Here is a 17,903-nt window from a genome sequence, read left to right on the forward strand (position 1 = left end):
ATATCGGGATGCCGGGAGCCACAGCCACTCAGTGGCTCACTTAAAACTCACTTAATGAGTTTTATAGTCAGGTTCAAACTGAAATTGGCAGAACAAACAAGCAATTGTGCCCCAAGTGGTTGGAGATGAGAATGACAACGTTGGAAATAGGAGGAGGAAAACTAAGTTGGACTATAAGATTTAGTAAAACAGAATGAAACAGGAAATGATTTATAAATTACTGCCAATTCAGTGATTAGCTATAGGCAATGGTGGGATTCTGCCGGTTCTAGGCGGTTCGGCCGAACCGTTTGTTAAATTGTTGGCTCGCCCCACTCCTTGCCCCGCCCCTCCGCACCACTATTTATTGCCAATAAATAGTGGTGGGCGAGGGGCGGGTGAGCCAGCAATTTAACAAACAGTTCGGTGTTTTTTTGTAATTTTATTGGCCCGCAGAGCTTCAGCGTAGGCTATTAAGCCCGTTGATTAGATCGGCCTCCCGACTCAGCTGATTTGCTCTCAGCTGTTTTGCTCAGGGCTCTGCTGCTTGCTTGCAAAGAGTGCTGGAGCAGATTTTTTTTCCCCTAGCTATGCTAAAAAATGAAACTGAAAGTAAAGCAGGTTGTTGGCTTTGCTGTTTGCTGCAACATTAGAAAATTAGGCAGGCAGATTTCTTTTCTTTTTCCTCACCAAAAAAAGTAGGTGCAAACAATGGGAAATTTAGGGCAAAACAGGAGAGATCAAGATTTTAAAATACAAAAGAAAAAAAGCTCTATTTAACTAGGGAATTGTAATAATTGAGATACTATTAATTGTATATTGTGTTGAAAGCAGAAATGGTTAAGTTGTGGTTTGGAGGAATATATGGGGGAAATTATTTGGTTTATTATTATTGGTAAATATAATTAATTGATTTGTAAGAAATTGGATTGCATGGAAATAATTGGAATATTCATGTTCATATTGATGAATATGCAAAAAAGATAGTTATATAACTAATTGATTTATATTAAAATGTTGAATTTATATTAAACAACTGTAATATTACAAAATTAAACAATGTGAGGATGGATATAAAATTAGATGACAATGGGAAGGGGTATAATATAGAATAGAAGGGAAAAATTGAATTTGATTAAGATTAGAGACGAGGATGAAGGGTAATATTGGTTTTTTTTAAAAATAGATAAGGAATAAATATGGCAAAAAGGAAATATAGAAATTGTAAATTTAATTGAAATGACTAAACACTGTTTAAATTTGTGAACCGGCCAAATACTCTGTTCAAAGAAAATAAATTGTATGTTTGTATGTGTGTTTCTAATTATTGCTATTTATTCATATTTGTTCTCTTTTATTCTTTAAAGTTTAACAATTCATTCTTTATCTTAATATCTTTATATTTATTTGGGGTTGCCTTTCTTCCATTTCATCTTTTTTACTGTACAGCAATCTTTCTCCTCAAACCTACCACCTCTCTCTTTTCTTTCCTTCTTACTTTCTCCCCGCCTTCTTCTCCTCCCTACTTCCTCTTCCTTTCTCCTTCTCCTCCTCTCTTCCTCCCTCTCTTACCCTCACTCCTACTCTAATTTCCCTTCCCTTCCTTCCTCCCTTCCCTTCCTTCCCCCTCTCTCCTTCTTTCTTCCATCTCTCTTCTCCTTCCTTCATCCCTCTCTATTGCTGTATCCTTTTGTGCATATGGATTACTCAGAGGGCTGAAAAAGTTATTTTTGACTGGTCCTCACACTTTTGACTAGTCCTCGAACTTACGACTGACCTCACATTTTATGTTTTGCGCCCTATCTTGTCACTGTGGTGAAGACAAATAGTGGTGAAATGACTGACAGAGTTGTTAAGAATGCCACAACAGGCATAAATGTGAGGAAGGTCATAAGTGCGAGTAACGGTCAAAAATGTGAGGACCAGTCAGAAATGACTTTTTTCAGCCCTCTGAATAGTCCCTATCTGCATATGGACTAGTCAGAAGGCTGAAAAAGTTATTTTTAACCAGTCCTCGCACTTTTGACCAGTCCTTGAACTTACGACTGTCCTCACATTTTACGTTTTGCGCCCTATCTTGTCACCGTGGTGAAGAGAAGTAGTGGTGAAATGACTGACATGGTTGTTAAGAATGCCGCAATGGGCATAAATGTGAGGATGATCATAAGTGCGAGGACCAGTCAGAAATGACTTTTTTCAGCCCTCTGAGTAGTCCCTATGCACATAGCCACGCCCGCCCAGTCACATGACCAGCTAGCCACGCCCACCCAGTCACATGACCAGCTAGCCATGCCCACCCAATCACATGACCACCAAGCCACACGCCCCCAATTAAGCCACGCCCACAGAACCGGTTGTTAAAAAAATTGAATCCCACCACTGGCTATAGGGTTAGTGGTTAAGGCACCAGACTAGAAACTGGAAAATGGTGGGTTCTAGTCCCTCTTTAGGCATGAAAATCTGCTGGCAATTTTGGGCCAGTCACATTAATGGAATGTAATAACACAGTGCATTATCAGATTAAACATTGGATCAAATTATTCCATAGACCTGAGGAATCTTCTCAGCATTTTACAAATAAAATACATAACATATGCAACATATTATAAGACACTTTCGAATCTATATATCCAATGTGTCCTATGTATTATTTTTTCCCTAGATAAGTTCTCTTTTGATCAGACTCTACCTCATATTACATCCATTTATCTACACTTTTTAGAAAGATTTGGAGAACTGGCTCAGAGAAAGGCAGTGAGAAGGAAATTAGAAAGTATGTCCTGTGAGGAGAAATTGCAGAACTGTGCCATGTATAGCCTTGAAAAGACGAGACCATATACCAGGGCTCCTCAAACTTGGCAGATTTAAGATTTGTGGACTTCAACTCCCAGAATTCTCCAGCCAGCATAGCTGCCAAGTTTGAAGACCTCTGCCATATACCCACATGATAGCACTATTCAAATACCAGAAAGGATGTCACACAGAAGAAAATCAAATTTTATTCTCTATCACTCCAGAATGTAGATCACAGAACAATGGATCAAAAAAGCAAGTTAATGTGAGAGAAGATTAGAAAAGACTTTAATATCAGTTCAACAGAGGAATGAATGACTCAAAGGTAATGGGCTCCCATTTACTAGATGTATACAAGCAGTGTCTAGACAGCCATTTATAATGGATGCTTTAATTTGGATCTTACACTATGATTTAGGCTGTGTAATTTAGGCAGCATGCTCAGTCAGTCAAAAGCTTTACTCTGAGTCTGTGCATATGGGCGTGTATTTGCATGTGTGCAAATATATCAGTTAATGTATCAAAATATACAAATTAAGTGGGAAGCATAGGGAGGCTCTTCAACAGTGAATTTTTTGGTATTTAATTATAATCTGATCTCTCTTCTCTCCTTACTATCTTTTGCCAAAACAAAACCAGCCCTGATATAAAATAGGCTACAAATAATCTAATGCAGGAAAATACTTCAACACATTATAGATGTGTTTTCTGTCTCCTTCCATCTGTACCACCAAATGTTTAACTTCTCAGAAGAAGTGACACTGGTGCATAATAATTCACTATTGCTCTTATTAAAAGACACAGTTAGTTAAAGACAGAGCTACCCTTTCATTACTCTTCGTTCACTTTCCAACAGAATGCTGTGAAAGGTTAACTTTAGTGGGGACAAATACAAAAATTAATCAAGTGCTGTCAGCTATGAATAGACCAAGATGTTACATCTACAGGGAAAGATCACAAACAAAAATGATGAGCAGAGAAAGACTGAAAGTTACTTAGATTGTTAGGTTAAGTATGTACTCAGGAATGTGTCATTAAGTTTTGAGGTTATCGAGGGATGGAAGAAATGAATTGTGCAGTATTTAGGCAGCTTTCATGACAATTCAGCATATCTTGGGTCAAGCAGGGTGTGAGTCAATGGTGGGTTGAAGTTGATTGGGTGATTGGATGAGAACTTTGAGGATAGAGTAGATAGTTTCAGGACTTGAAGGAAAGGGAATGGAGGACTACAGGACTAATTAGGGCAGGCAGTAGCATTTGAATATGACAGAGGGACAAATATAGAAGGTGGAGTTGATGTTTGATACTGATTTTACTTTCCAGTTCCTAGTATTCATCCCTGCTGCCAGGTCACAGAATCTCAGTGGTCCTAATCTCTGACTGGTAATATTAGAATCCAGGACAGTGAGTAATAAGGCTGCCCAAATCTATGATCACCAGTCATGATCCTCTAGAATGGGGTAAGGGGCAGTTGTTATCCTTAATGGCATTCAAAGGCTGGATACCTGACTGTGTTATCCTCTGTCTGGGCTCTAGGAGCAGTTGGGTTTGTTGGATTTGTTGCTAGTTTACTGGCCACCTGGCTATACAGTGAGATCCTTTCCTGAGCTGCTTCGTTCTGTTGTTCATTTGACAATTAAGTCCCCAGAATAAATGATTCTCTGATTCAGGCTTTAACTTGACCTCATGCAGCAAATGAGTACAGTTGAGGAATTCATGGTCACTGTAGCAGCCCAGGACCTAAACTAAGTTGTTGAGAGCATGGAGGACATATTTGGAGTCATATAACTATATCCAAATAGGCTAATTCAGGATCTTTGGATTTCAACTGAAACTAGAGAAACTAAGGATTGAAATGCAAATGCAAAAAGTATTCATATTGGCCAACAAATGGGGGAAAAATAGGCTCCCAATGTTATGACTTTCCAGTTTTTAAAGATAATAGTAGCTATAAATACATGCTTGCATCAGTGTGTGTAGATGTGTAGATAGATGATTGACAGATAGGTAAATGACAGTGAGTTAGTTAGATAGATACACATATATCTATTTCATTGACCTATGACTAGACATACCCAAAATACGTCTTCATATTCTTGGTTTCACTCAGTTGTCCTTGAATCTCTTTGCATTAAAAAAAAATATCCTGATTCTTGGGGAAAAAACATTCTGGCAGATTTGAAACATCTCAGTTTAAGGAACTTTATATGATAATATTTTAGAGCTTTTTATAGAAGAATTGGGGTTGGGTTAATATATTTTATATTACCTTTGTTTATCATACTCTTTAATAGCTTCTGCATCATGAGCCATCCAAGATAACGGTACTTAACTATGCCATATTTTCCCCATCTGAGAGATTATGAGAGCAGTTCTGATGGCCAATTCAAGTTTCTAGGGCATGTCTCAATTCTTTTTTTTTATTATTGAAAAGTTTTACAGAAAAAAAATATCCCCCCCATATTCCCCCCACCCTTTCATTCCCCTCATCCCACCCTCCCCCCCAGACTTCCCAGAGCAAAATACAAGGTATTTCATTTAACAATCATAAACTAGATTAACCTACCTATCCTCAGACTACTAACTCCCCCCCGAAACCTTAACTGCACTATAGATAACATAATACTTCTAATACTTAACGTTCATTCATAAGCTATTTGATATTTTCTTGTCTGATACTTATTTTGAATATAATCAATCCATCTTCTCCATTCCGATACGTATCTTCCTTGTGTATAGTCCTTCAAATACACTGAGATTTTTGCCACATCTGCTAAGTTCGTTACTTTCAGTATCCACTCTTCAATAGTAGGCAAAGAGTCCTTCTTCCAATATTGCACTACCAACAGCCTAGCTGCTGATATTAAGTTCAAAATGGCATGTCTCAATTCTTAATATGACTAAACAACCTAAAATACACTGGTACAATGAATTACAATAATCAAAGAGCTCAATAAATAATAAAATCAACTTCCTTTGCTTTAAAAATATACAGAACATGACACTTCTGTTCTTTTCCATCGACTCAATTAAAGAGTGGAAAGAAGCTATCAATGACTACAAGCAGGAAGACTCCCCAGGAATTACCCCGTTTGTAGATTCTTTATGGAATTAGGTGACAGCTGGCAAAGTTTGCCGTAGGGTTAAGAGCTCAATATCCATTTCAGTTTCCTCTTTTCATCAACAGGAATCCTACACGTAAATCACATAATGTAACACATTTGCTTTCTTCTGTTCCATTCTAGGATTTAGATTAGCCACTAGTAATATGAGCCTGACTGTTTAAACAATATAGATGTCATACATTATAATATTAGCTTTACTCATTGTCTCAATGCAAACTTTTAAACAGAACATTTCTGACCTTGAAACTCAACTCACTCCAAAGAGCTCCTTCTCTAATTAAAACTATATGTGACCCACAAGGCATCAAGGCAAGGAGCATCATCAAGTTTATTGATGCCACCTTCACCTGCTAATGAAAAACAGAAGCAATTTATAAAAGGAAGGAAGATTAGAATCAGTAAGAAATTTAGACTGGCAGGGAGAGAAAAGGAGAATAAAGATAACTGAAAAATTTCAATTCTAGTAACCCGATGAACAATATATGTTTTTGTTTGGTGGAGAACTGTGGCACAATTGTGGCACAATTGTGGACTTTCCATTTCTGCGGGGGGGGGGAAACAACATGTTTTCATAGATATTCAGTCTTCCAAATACAGAGGCAGCTATTAAAACTTACTGTAGAACTGAATCTGATTCTCCTGGAGAAGTATGGCTTGATTTATTTTGAGGCTGCATTTGATTTCTTCATTTCCGAGTACAGAATAGAATGTTATGTCATTGTGATATGAATCGTTCGTTTGGTGAGGTTAAAATTTAGTGATGGGGTTTGTGATGAGTTAGGTTAAAGTTTCATGATAATCAGATCTTTATCACTATCTCAAATGGACTATGAAAAATCAATATCCTATGTTATTATTTTGATAGCAAAAGGAGGTTAAGTGCAAATATTTACCCTGTAAGTTTCTAAAAGTGACTATAGAATGGATATTTTCATTTCACTTCATACAGACTGATGCAGAACACAAGATGAATTGTTCTTCCTTTTCATCAAAAATAAAAACCTCATACAAAACTTCCTATTTAACAAAAAGAGTTTCAGAAGTCAGTCTCTTATCAGCGAGATTATTATATACTCAAAAGTGGAAAGAGTCTATACTACCCACAATGGAGGATAAAAAAGATGGTACTTGCAGAGATGGCTAAATTAACTTCTTTGATTAGAGAAAAGACAATCCCTACATTTATGACTAACTGGAAACCCATTATAAAAAGCATATAAAAACCAGTTTTTCGACTTCACATTCTAAGTGATATCTAAGCTTCTCTTGTAGGGATGGGTTTAGAGTATATCTGCAATGAAACTATAAAATCAAAATAAAAACTGGATATATGGAAGATGCTTAAGCTCTGTGATCCATCATTGCTGCCTCCTCCTCCTCCTCCTCCTCCTCCTCCTCCTCCTCCTCCTCCTCCTCCTCCTCCTCCTCCTCCTCCTCCTCTTCCTCCTCCTAGTGCAGCTATTCACAGAATGAGAACTGTGAAAACTAAGTGGATTAATAGATCAAGTTTAAACCAACATTATTTTTTTGTCCTGCGCTATTGAAGACAAACCAGCCAAAAACATTTAGAAGGTTGTTTATGACTTCCAATGTAGCAAGTTTTATATCAGATAAAACATTAGAACAGCAACAAAAACAAAAGCACAAAAAATAAAACACAAATGAAAGAATACTTTAAAGCCAAATCATTTTTACATTGTATTGTAAAAAATTGTCCTTGAAAAAGACCCACTGCTCTCTTGCCTTGCTTATATTGTACCCAAGACTTGCTCATACACCATGCTCTTTAGTAAAAAGGCATTCATTCAGTTATAGCTCTGACAAGAAAGAAAATAAAACTAGCACCAAAAAAGGGCCACTTGGCAGTCCAGTCGCCATCACTTTCAGTGTTGAAGCCAACACCTTTTGTATTTGTGCTTATCAGCTGGAAATCCTGGTGTCTTTGCCAAAGAGCCCACTGCTTAGTTTAGGAAAAAGATTAATGTTTCGCCTGTTCCCATAACATCACATTAACTATTCCGAACAGCTTCAAATGGTGTTGAAGGCTGCCTAATGTGATGAACGCAAGATCATAACTTCCTTTGTTATTCAATCAAGTGACGGCTTTAATAACTTTACTTTTTTTGTGGCTCATCCGTATCACTTCTACAACATCCTGCCTTGTAAAATAGCAGTTCTTTGCATTAATAACAGTAACGGACTCAATAGCTCAATCTTATTCTGAAGTAGAGAACAGAGAAAACAGTCAGTGAGAAAATACAAAGGGCAGATCCTTCCATCAAGGAGTTTCCCGCCACAAGGAGGGAAACATATAGAAATGGGGAAGATGGGGACAGATGGAGTGGAAGATCAGAGAAATACTCAGTTTCATATATTTTAATAGTAATTCTCTGTTGTTCCATTAATACTGGGTTTGTGAGTTGTCTAGCATTCATTATGTGGAAGATACTTGGAGATCTGTTTTTTAAATAAGTTCTTTATTTATGGCTCCATTCTAACTCTAGGCCTGCCTAAATTCCCAAACACGTAATTAAGAAGATGAAGGACTCTCACAGAATTAGGGATGCCCACAAAGTGAGAGCCTATCATTCACAGGATCAGAGAGGATTGATGGTAGCATTTCATTTGGATCGTACTTGCTGTTGATCCAAAGCAAGGCAACATCAGTAAAGTCAGGGCCTACAGAAAATCCAAGGTTCTGTAGGAAAATAAAAACAAAAGGCAAGTACCAAGAGGATGGCTATCATTGGAACCCATTTTTTGTGGAGGAACTAGAAAGGGCATAAAGGATTTTGAGTTAGGCTTACCTCTTGGCAAATGACTGGACTAGTCACTGCACTTATCTTGGCAAGATTTCAGCCTTGGAAGTGGTTTGCCTTCTTCCTAAGGTTAAAAGCTGAATTAAAGTGGCCCTCAACTGCCATATCCATTGCCACAAACCTATGTTGTGAAAAGGTTGATGGGCAAGTAGAGGTCGCAGAAACTGCAGATGGGCCAATGTACACACTTCCCAAATCCCAACAGTGCATTATGCAGAGTGGGTTCCTCTGGTTCGGAACTGGGAGCGCGCACACACGGGCTTCTGCACATGTGCAGAATCTTTTGTGCATGTGCAGAGTGTCCGTGATGACGTCCGGGTGAGTAGGTGGAGCCTCCCACCTCCGCCACTACTGGTTCGCCCAAACTAGGGCGAACCAGTAGAAACCCACCACTTATGCAGAGGTGTATACTCTGCATGCTGATTGGGTATGACTTCTTGCTGGGAGGCAGAGGAAGGAAAGGCACATTCAAGAGAAGATTGTTAAAATTCATTGACGTATAAAAAGAATGCCTACACAACTGTGCCACATACATTCTGTTCCATTCTGTGCAATGCAGTAAAATTCTACTCCATCTGAGAGAGGGGGGGATAGAGACGGAGGGGGAGAGCGGGGTGAGGGGAGAGAGAGAGGAGAGACAGGGACCCAAAGTCCTGAAGCTGGCTTTGTGCTTAAGGGAAAATTAGAAATCACAATTTTTCAGTTTCTAACTTGATGCCTTAACCACTATCCCAAACTAGCTCTCATCCTATAATTTCATGGAGAAAAGCCAGGAAAGAATTATGTTCTACATACAGAAGGAGTACAAAATAAAGAGGCTTTTCAGATAGTTTAACAGACCAGCTCTTTTTTTTTTCTTTCCTTCTAAAAATGGCTTCTTTTCAAAATGGCTGCACCTCCCCTGGATTACTTTCTTGTTCTTTTTGTACTTTTCTTAAAGGGCCTCCAATAGCTACATCCATCCATGACACACCGTTTCTTTTTCAAGTTGCATGCTGGAGTTTTTTGGGCAGCAGCAGTCCCTTGTTAATTGTGAAAATAAGTGATTAATAATTAATGGAGAGCACATGATCTGCATCTGGGGTCAATTAGTGCAGGTCTATTGCCGTGTTTTGAGTTGCCGAGCTTTACATAAGAGCAGCTTTGTGTATTAACTTAAGTGATTACAGACAACTTTATTATTAGTTTTCATGACTAAAATCTCTTGAGGGTGTGTTTACTGTAATCCATTGAAGACTTTGATCATGTTATTTATGTCCTAGTGATTGAAAGCGTCTCCAGTCAGACTTTTGGATACTCTTACCTCTAGGTTTGAGGTTGTTTGTTTGCATGAAGAAATAAATAAATTCAGACTAATATCTCTTTCATTGTTAGGAATAGACCCCTTGTCTGTTTTATGAGCCAAGTGCTAGTCTTATCCTTTGGAACTCTAAATGTCTTGGTTTGGGCTACCTGAACGATTGACTCTTCTTATACATAAGAATAGTTAAGATCATCTTTAGAGGCCCTTATTCAGAGATCTGTAACAAATGATAACTAGAGAAAGGATCATATAATTTGCAATGGGTCCACAAAGTTCTGTCTGCTACCTTTTTTTCACAATTATATAGTGGCTATTACGTTCTTTGGGAACTTTTAATTATGAAGTTAATCTGGGTGTGTGTGTGTATAATGTTTTTAGATTTACCGTATAAATATTTATGTTTCTGCTGGTCTTAATTTGTTGCATTAGTTTTGGATTATTTCCACATATTTTTACTTATTTTAACTTTCACATTAGGGAAATTCAATAACAAAATAATGTTGCTCTTTGGGTGGTATATAGTAATAATTAATTGTTTTGTCAGTAAAGGTGGCTACTGTGCATCTAACTAAGCTAATACCACTAGGTCATTGTCATTGTCACAATGACACTCAGTGATTTAATAAAATATTACAATAGAAATTTAGCTTTAATCCAAAAAAGAAAAAGAAGAGGTAGGTAACAGAGTTGTCTTTCAATCCAAACCATTACTTCTTTAAATATGCCTTTATCATAAAGCAGATTCAAATATTCTGGAATATATATACTGTATTTTTCAGAGTATAAGATGCACCTTAGTTTTTGGGGAGGAAAATAAGAAAAAAGCTGATTGGCAGGTGGATATGCCTCCCAGAATACCCACAATCAGCTGTTCCCAGAGGTGAATTTTAGCAACAGGTTCCTTGGTTGTGAGCTCTGTGCCTTGCTTTTTTTTTTTTTTTTGCTTTTTTTTCTACCTTTGAAACTTCTGAAACTCCTTTTCAGAAAAAACTTTTTTTTCTGACTCTTTAACAGCTTCAGAAAAAAAGCCTTTGAAGCTCTGTTTGTGGCCTTCTTTTCTGAAGCTCTGTTTGGGGGCTTCTTTTCTGAAGCTTCTTTTCTGATGCTTTTTTCAGCCTCTGAAACCTCCATTTGAGAAGCTGGGCGGGGCTACATTCGGGGTATAAGATACACCCAATATATATGTGTTTTCTGAGGTTTTCGTGGGTGTTTGTATGTAGGTCTTTGGTTATTCGGGTTTTCTCCCGCATAAAATTGGAAGTGTCTTGGCAAGACTCTTCCAATTTTACATGGGAGAAAACCCGAATAACCAAAGACCTACATACATACATATATATATATTTCTAATTTAAAAAATAAGAGCCACAAATCTTATTTTTTTAACCAAGAACAAAATTTGAGCATGAAAAAAGAGGGAAAGTGTTATTTGAATTTCAGATATCAAGTGTACTCACAAAGAAGTGCATCCATATTTAGCCCTAGTGAAAAGGTACAGTCCACTCCAGTTAGCATGTTACTGTACTGTGTCATGGAACATGTTTTAGTACTTGAATTCATACAGCATATACTTTGCTGATCTATTTGCATACCCCTATTGATCCCAAGGGTTTTCTAACATGTTTCACTTATGGTACTTTTGCATAATTGCCTGATTAACTGACTTATATAACCTATTGACCTTTACATTTAATTAGCAGTCCTCTGTAAGTGTTGAGTAGTAATCAAGTAGAACAAGATTCTTTGTGCCATTTACATCTTGCGAAAATTTTCTTATTCTTAAAAAAAAAAGGAAAACCAATGAAAGTGTCATTAGATTCCAATTTCAAATCTCTGGAGCCCTGATCTTTTTTTTTTTTTTTTTTAATGTGTATACTTGGTTGGCATCAGATCACAACAGAGACAAATTTGAGTCAGCCATGTTGTTTCTGCAAAATTGAAACAAATTAAGAGTAATCACACACAGAGGATCAAATCATACTGTCAGTAGAAAAATGTTTAATTTCAGCTCTTAAAGAAAAAATATAGACATACCCAAGAATAAGGATTTCTCTATCGTATTTAAACTTGAAACTAATTAGTTCAAACATATAACATTTTAAATATGCTACTCCACATTAATAACCTGCACAAAGAAAAGATAAGGTATCATCATTCAGTACAGTTTCTTTTATTCAGCAAGTGCCATTTAATTTTAATTATTTATAGCACCTCATTATGCTTGTAAGAGACAGGCCAGAATCCTGTCTACTGGCAGAAACATCTATTAAACTAGATCTTAACATCACAGTAAAATTCTGAGTCAGGATCTATATATCCCTCCATCCTATTAAACGTATGTATGGATCTGTGTGCATTTCCCCAAATTACCATGTTTCAAACAAGAAAATCAAACTTCTGATGTCCAAAAGGAGTGACTTGTGTCTTGTTCCCGACAATCTTAGAAAGTTTAGTTCTAATATATTGAGGATAACATAATGTCAGAAGGCTAGTTTGCAGGGCATAGTCTTTAGCTCTCTGTCCTTGCTTCATTATCAATGTTATCTAAAAGGAAAGGAATGATGACTTCTTTATTTGATCTCCCTCCCTCCCTCTCCTCTCCCTCTTTCCCTCTCATCTCTCTCTCATCTATCATCTAAAATTAAATTATTAGATTGCCTCAGAGAACTACAACCCATCATTTTATTTCTAAAATGGCTCATACCCCAAGCATTAGATTAGAGTAAGACTGTATGAGATTGTGGTGGTGGGGGTGTTGAGATATTTTTCTGATTTGTATTATTATGTCTTAGTATGTTTGATGGTTGTTGCTGGGAATTGCAACAACAATGGTGGCCATATGTCTTCAAAATACCTACCTACCTACCTAAATAAAATAAAATAAAATAAAATAAAATAAAATAAAATAAAATAAAATAAAATAAAATAAAATAAAATAAAATAAAATGAATAAATAAATAAATAAATAAATAAATAAATCTTGACTGCACTTTTCTGCATTTTGTCCATTTGTACAATATGTTTTTGGAGATTTGTTGTCAAAGAATTCATTTATTTCTATTTGCAGTTCTTTCATAGATTTATACAGCTGTCAATTCAAACAATGTACTCTGAGTGGTATACACAAGAAAAAAGAATAAAAAATATATTTATAGTGTTATATCCACAGTCTTTACCACATTTGTAAACTGTACTGAATTGTGAATGAGATTTTATTCCACTTTCTTTTGATAATGACCCCAAATTCTCAATCCATCAGATGAAAAAGGAAATTTTGCCTCAAGTAAACTACTTTAGGGTCTTGTCACTGTCCTTTTTATAGTGACTTCACTAAATAATGTTATAGTATTCATACTTGAAATCCCATTGCCTATTCCTAAATCCAAACAATTTATGCACAAAATGAAATAGCCCCAGTCCCAATACAGATAGATCCCTGAAGATACTTTGAGAACTCTTTGGTCTGATGGTTAAGGCAGCAGACTAGAATCCAGGAAACTGTACATTCTAGAGCACTGACAGTGTTATATACCATCTATAAAATATTTTGTACTTAAAATACAAATTTCCCTCAAGTTATAGCTTTAATTTTATTAATATTTTATAGCTATCTCCACTGTTCCATTGTAGCTACTTCTTTGAACCTCTACATCAGAGGTGGATTTCAGCAGGTGCTGACCAATTCTTGAGAACCGGTAGTAACAATTCTGACTGGCCCTGCCCCCAAGTCCCAGCTGATCAGGAGGAAATGGGGATTTTGCAGTATCCTTCCCCTGGGGTCGGGCGGGAATGGAGATTTTACAATATCCTTCCCCTGGAGTGGGGTGGGAATGGGGATTTTACAGTATCCTTCCCCTGCCATGCCCACCAAGTCACACCCACCAAGCCATGCCCACAGAACCAGTAGTAAAAAAAATTTGAAACCCACCACTGCTCTGCATCCATTTTATCACAGTTTTTAATTTGTTCTGTCTCAATATCATATTTTAATAACAATTTATGATGACCTTGATTCTGGGTAAGTGTTTCAAATTCTGTCATTTTTCTCAAGGTACCTCCTTTTTTCTGGAGATCACGTTTTATGCTTTCAATAATGTATAGATACATTAGCCATGATATATTCCTATCTTCATTAAGCAATGCTTGTTGTCTCTTTAATGTGTCTTCTGAACTGGATCTACCATACTGGTGTATGTGATTATATCTTCCCTGTTGTAATTCCTCCTTTGAATAAAAGTGTTTGATGGTGATAACTAATGATGAAATTACCAGATTTATCTTATTCTAAGAAGGTTCCAACTATTTGTATTGTAATATGTCCCTTTATTTGTTTTCTTCTCTTATTTCTACTACAGAATAACAGAGTTGGAAGGGACCTTGGAGGTCTGCAATCCAACCCTCTGCTTAGACAGGAAACCCTACACCACTTCAGACAAATGGTTATCCAATCTCCTCTTAAAACCTTCCAGCATTAGAGCTTTCACAACTTCTGGAGGCAAGTTGTTCCACTGATTAATTGTTCTAACTGTCAGAAAATTTCTCCTTAGTTCTAAGTTGCTTCTCTCCTTGATTAGTTTCCACCCATTGCTTCTTGTCCTACCCTCAGGTGCTTTGGAGAATAGCTCGACTCCCTCTTCTTTGTGGCAGCCCCTGAGATATTGGAACACTGCTATCATGTCTCCCCTAGTCCTTCTTTTCATCAAACTAGACATACCCAGTTCGTGCAACCGTTCTTCATATGTTTTGGCCTCCAGTCCCCTAATCATCTTTGTTGCTCTTCTCTGCACTCTTTCTATTTATTTCATAAGTACTTATGAAACTCATTGTCTGAGCCTATGGAGTTTGGTTTATGATCATAGGATTCGTTTAGCTATCACTGGAAAAAAAAGTTGAAAAATTAGGTCGGTCATATAGGTAGTCTGCAGTAGTGGGTTTCAAATCCTGTCGCTACCAGTTTGCTGTGGGTGCGCATGCGCTCACACACACACGCAACGCTTCTGCGTATGCACAGAAGCATCTGGGTGGGTGGGCGGAGCCTCCCACCCCTGCCTCTACCGTTCACCCGATCCGGGGCGAACCGAAAGCAACCCACCACCACCCACCGGTAGTCTGGCTAACAACTATCATGACTTACAACCATAACAAGCCTGGATCATAAATCCATGGACAAATGGTTGCAGAAGTGGATAGAGTTTGCTGAAAATTGGCAAAATTGACTATTTTGATTAAAGAAAAGAATATAAGTACTTTTTTTGTGAAATTTTTTTTTTATTTTTTTAAAAAAAAAACATAAACATAAAATACATCTTTTAAGAACGAAGTCTTGATCCTTCCACTGAAAGCACACAGTCCCGCTTCTCATGTCCATATATTGTAACTCCTCCCTTGAGGAGGAGTTACATTCGCTTAAAACTCTTTAACAACTCTTTCCTGAATTTCCTCCATTACATCTTTTAACATAAAAATCAAAACACAATTTTTAACAAATATTTTAACATCTTAATCTAAGTATTTACCTTATTATTTAATCACCACAAATCTTAATTTTCAAATAAACACAACTCTATTTTTATTTCCATTTATGAATCAAATTTCTATCTATACTCCTTCATCCCTGGACCCATTTCATCAAATCTTTAAATCTTAAACTCTATTAATTTACATCTAATTTTCTTAAACTTATCATCAATTAACCTTTTCATTTTACACAGAATCATTTCATATTCATCTCGCTTCATTTTAATTATCTTCCAACATATCCTTCTTCACCCCATATCTATTGTTTTATCTATTATTTTGGCTGATTCGCAGCATATTTTGTTTTGGCTGTTTCCAGCATATTCTCCCCCATATCTCCAACTATTGTTTGGCTGATTCCCAGCATATTTTGTTTTGGCTGTTTTCCAGCATATTCTCCTCCACACCTACTTCTATGGCTGCTTTTCAGTATATTCTCCTCCATATCTCCAACTATTGTTTAGCTAATTTTCAACGTGTTTATCTGTTATTTCACTGTTTCACAACATTTTTTTCCTGGGTGATTCCCAGCATATTTCTAAATGTTACGCATTTCCAACATACATTAAGCTCAATCTTAATTTACTACTTAAGTCTGTGTATCTTATTTTACCATCCAACAATACATTAAACATTCATATTTAATCATATTTACCATTCTCTATTTTGTTTACAATTTAACATTGATACATATTGCATCGAACATATTTATATATATTCTCCACATATTCTCCTATAAACTAATAAATTTTCTTAGGTTTATCTTATATTCATGTATGCTCTTATTCTTCTATAAAAATATCATTTTTATCCACCTTTGCATTAATTTTCTATTTTAATTATTTTATTTTATTTTCCATCTTTGTTATTCTATAAATACCTCCTGTTTAAATTCAAAATTCATTTAAATATAACATTTCCATTTTTAATCAAACTATTTTATATTCTTATTTCAAAACCAAGTATATTTTATTTCTTCATTTCCTTATCTGTCCATAGATATTCCATTTCAAATTCAGTGTTGCCAAATTTAAAACTCTATATGTCATTTTAATTCTTTAGTTTAGTTTCCTTGGTTCTGGGGGGGGAGAAATTGTCCCCCTCAGAACGGGCTTGCAATTTGGGTGTCCTCCTAGACTCACAGCTAAGATTAGAGCAACATCTGTCAGCTGTGGGTAGGAGGACCTTTGCACAGGTTCGCCTGGTGCACCAATTGTGACCCTACTTGGATCAGGAAGCTCTCCTCACAGTCACTCATGCCCTTGTCACCTCACGGTTAGATTTTTGCAAAGCGCTCTACATGGGGCTACCCTTGAAAAGTGTTCGGAGACTACAGTTGGTCCAGAACGCAGCCACGCGAGCTGTCATGGGTGCACCTAGGTACACCCACATTACACCAATTCTCCGCGAGCTGCACTGGCTCCCTATTAGTCTCGGGTCACAATTCACGGTGTTGGTTATTACCTTTAAAGCCCTACATGGCTCAGGGCCAGGTTATCCTCGAGACCACCTTCTACCGCATAGCTCCCAGCAACCGGTAAGAAATCCACAGAGTTAGTCTCCTCCGTGTCCCATCAACTAAACAATGCCAGCTGGTGGGCCCATGGGGGAGAGCCTTCTCTGTGGCTGCCCCAGCTTTCTGGAACCAGTTACCTCCTGAGATCTGGACTACCCCCACCCTATTGGCCTTCCGAAAAGCAGTGAAGACGTGGCTTTTCCAGCAGGCCTGGGGCCGTTGATCTCGCTGTTGCAATCTGGCGAGATCCGGCCATGAATGGTGTGAATGGGTTTTAATTGTTTTTAATGTTTTAATTTTTAAAGTTTTTATATATGGTTTTTAAATGCATTGTAAGCTGCCTTGAGTCTTCGGAGAAAGGCGGCATACAAGTTGAACAAATAAATAAATAAATAAATACTTGCTTCTATTCCATGTAAAATCCATCAGCTTTCCTTTTTTTGTTCCTGCGCCATTTGTCTTCTTTTGTTCCTGCGTCAATGCTTCAATTTTAATAGTTCCGCTATATTTCTTCTTTCTTTCCACCAATAAAACCACCCGTAGACAGAATAGGAATCTCCAAAACCAAAAACCCTTGGTTATTTTCAAAGTAATCCAGAATAAACAATAAATCACATTGTTTCTTTTTCGAACAGAAGGTGACTTTCTGCAATCAACACTTTCCCTTAGTACGGCAATCTCCATTTTGTTACAATTATGTAGCCATCCGTTTGTCTCTCCTCTTCTAAATTTTAAAGGTGTTGGATCCCTATTTGTCCCTTTTTTTCCCTTCTCCAAACATCAAGTCAGTTCCAATTTTAAAAAAAATTTCCCCCAGTTTTTCTAGCGTGTCTCAATGTTCAATTATTCCAAAT

Source organism: Pantherophis guttatus, chromosome 1, assembly GCF_059756535.1.
Source record: "Pantherophis guttatus breed Tessera chromosome 1, ASM5975653v1, whole genome shotgun sequence".
NCBI classification, from domain to species: domain Eukaryota; kingdom Metazoa; phylum Chordata; class Lepidosauria; order Squamata; family Colubridae; genus Pantherophis; species Pantherophis guttatus.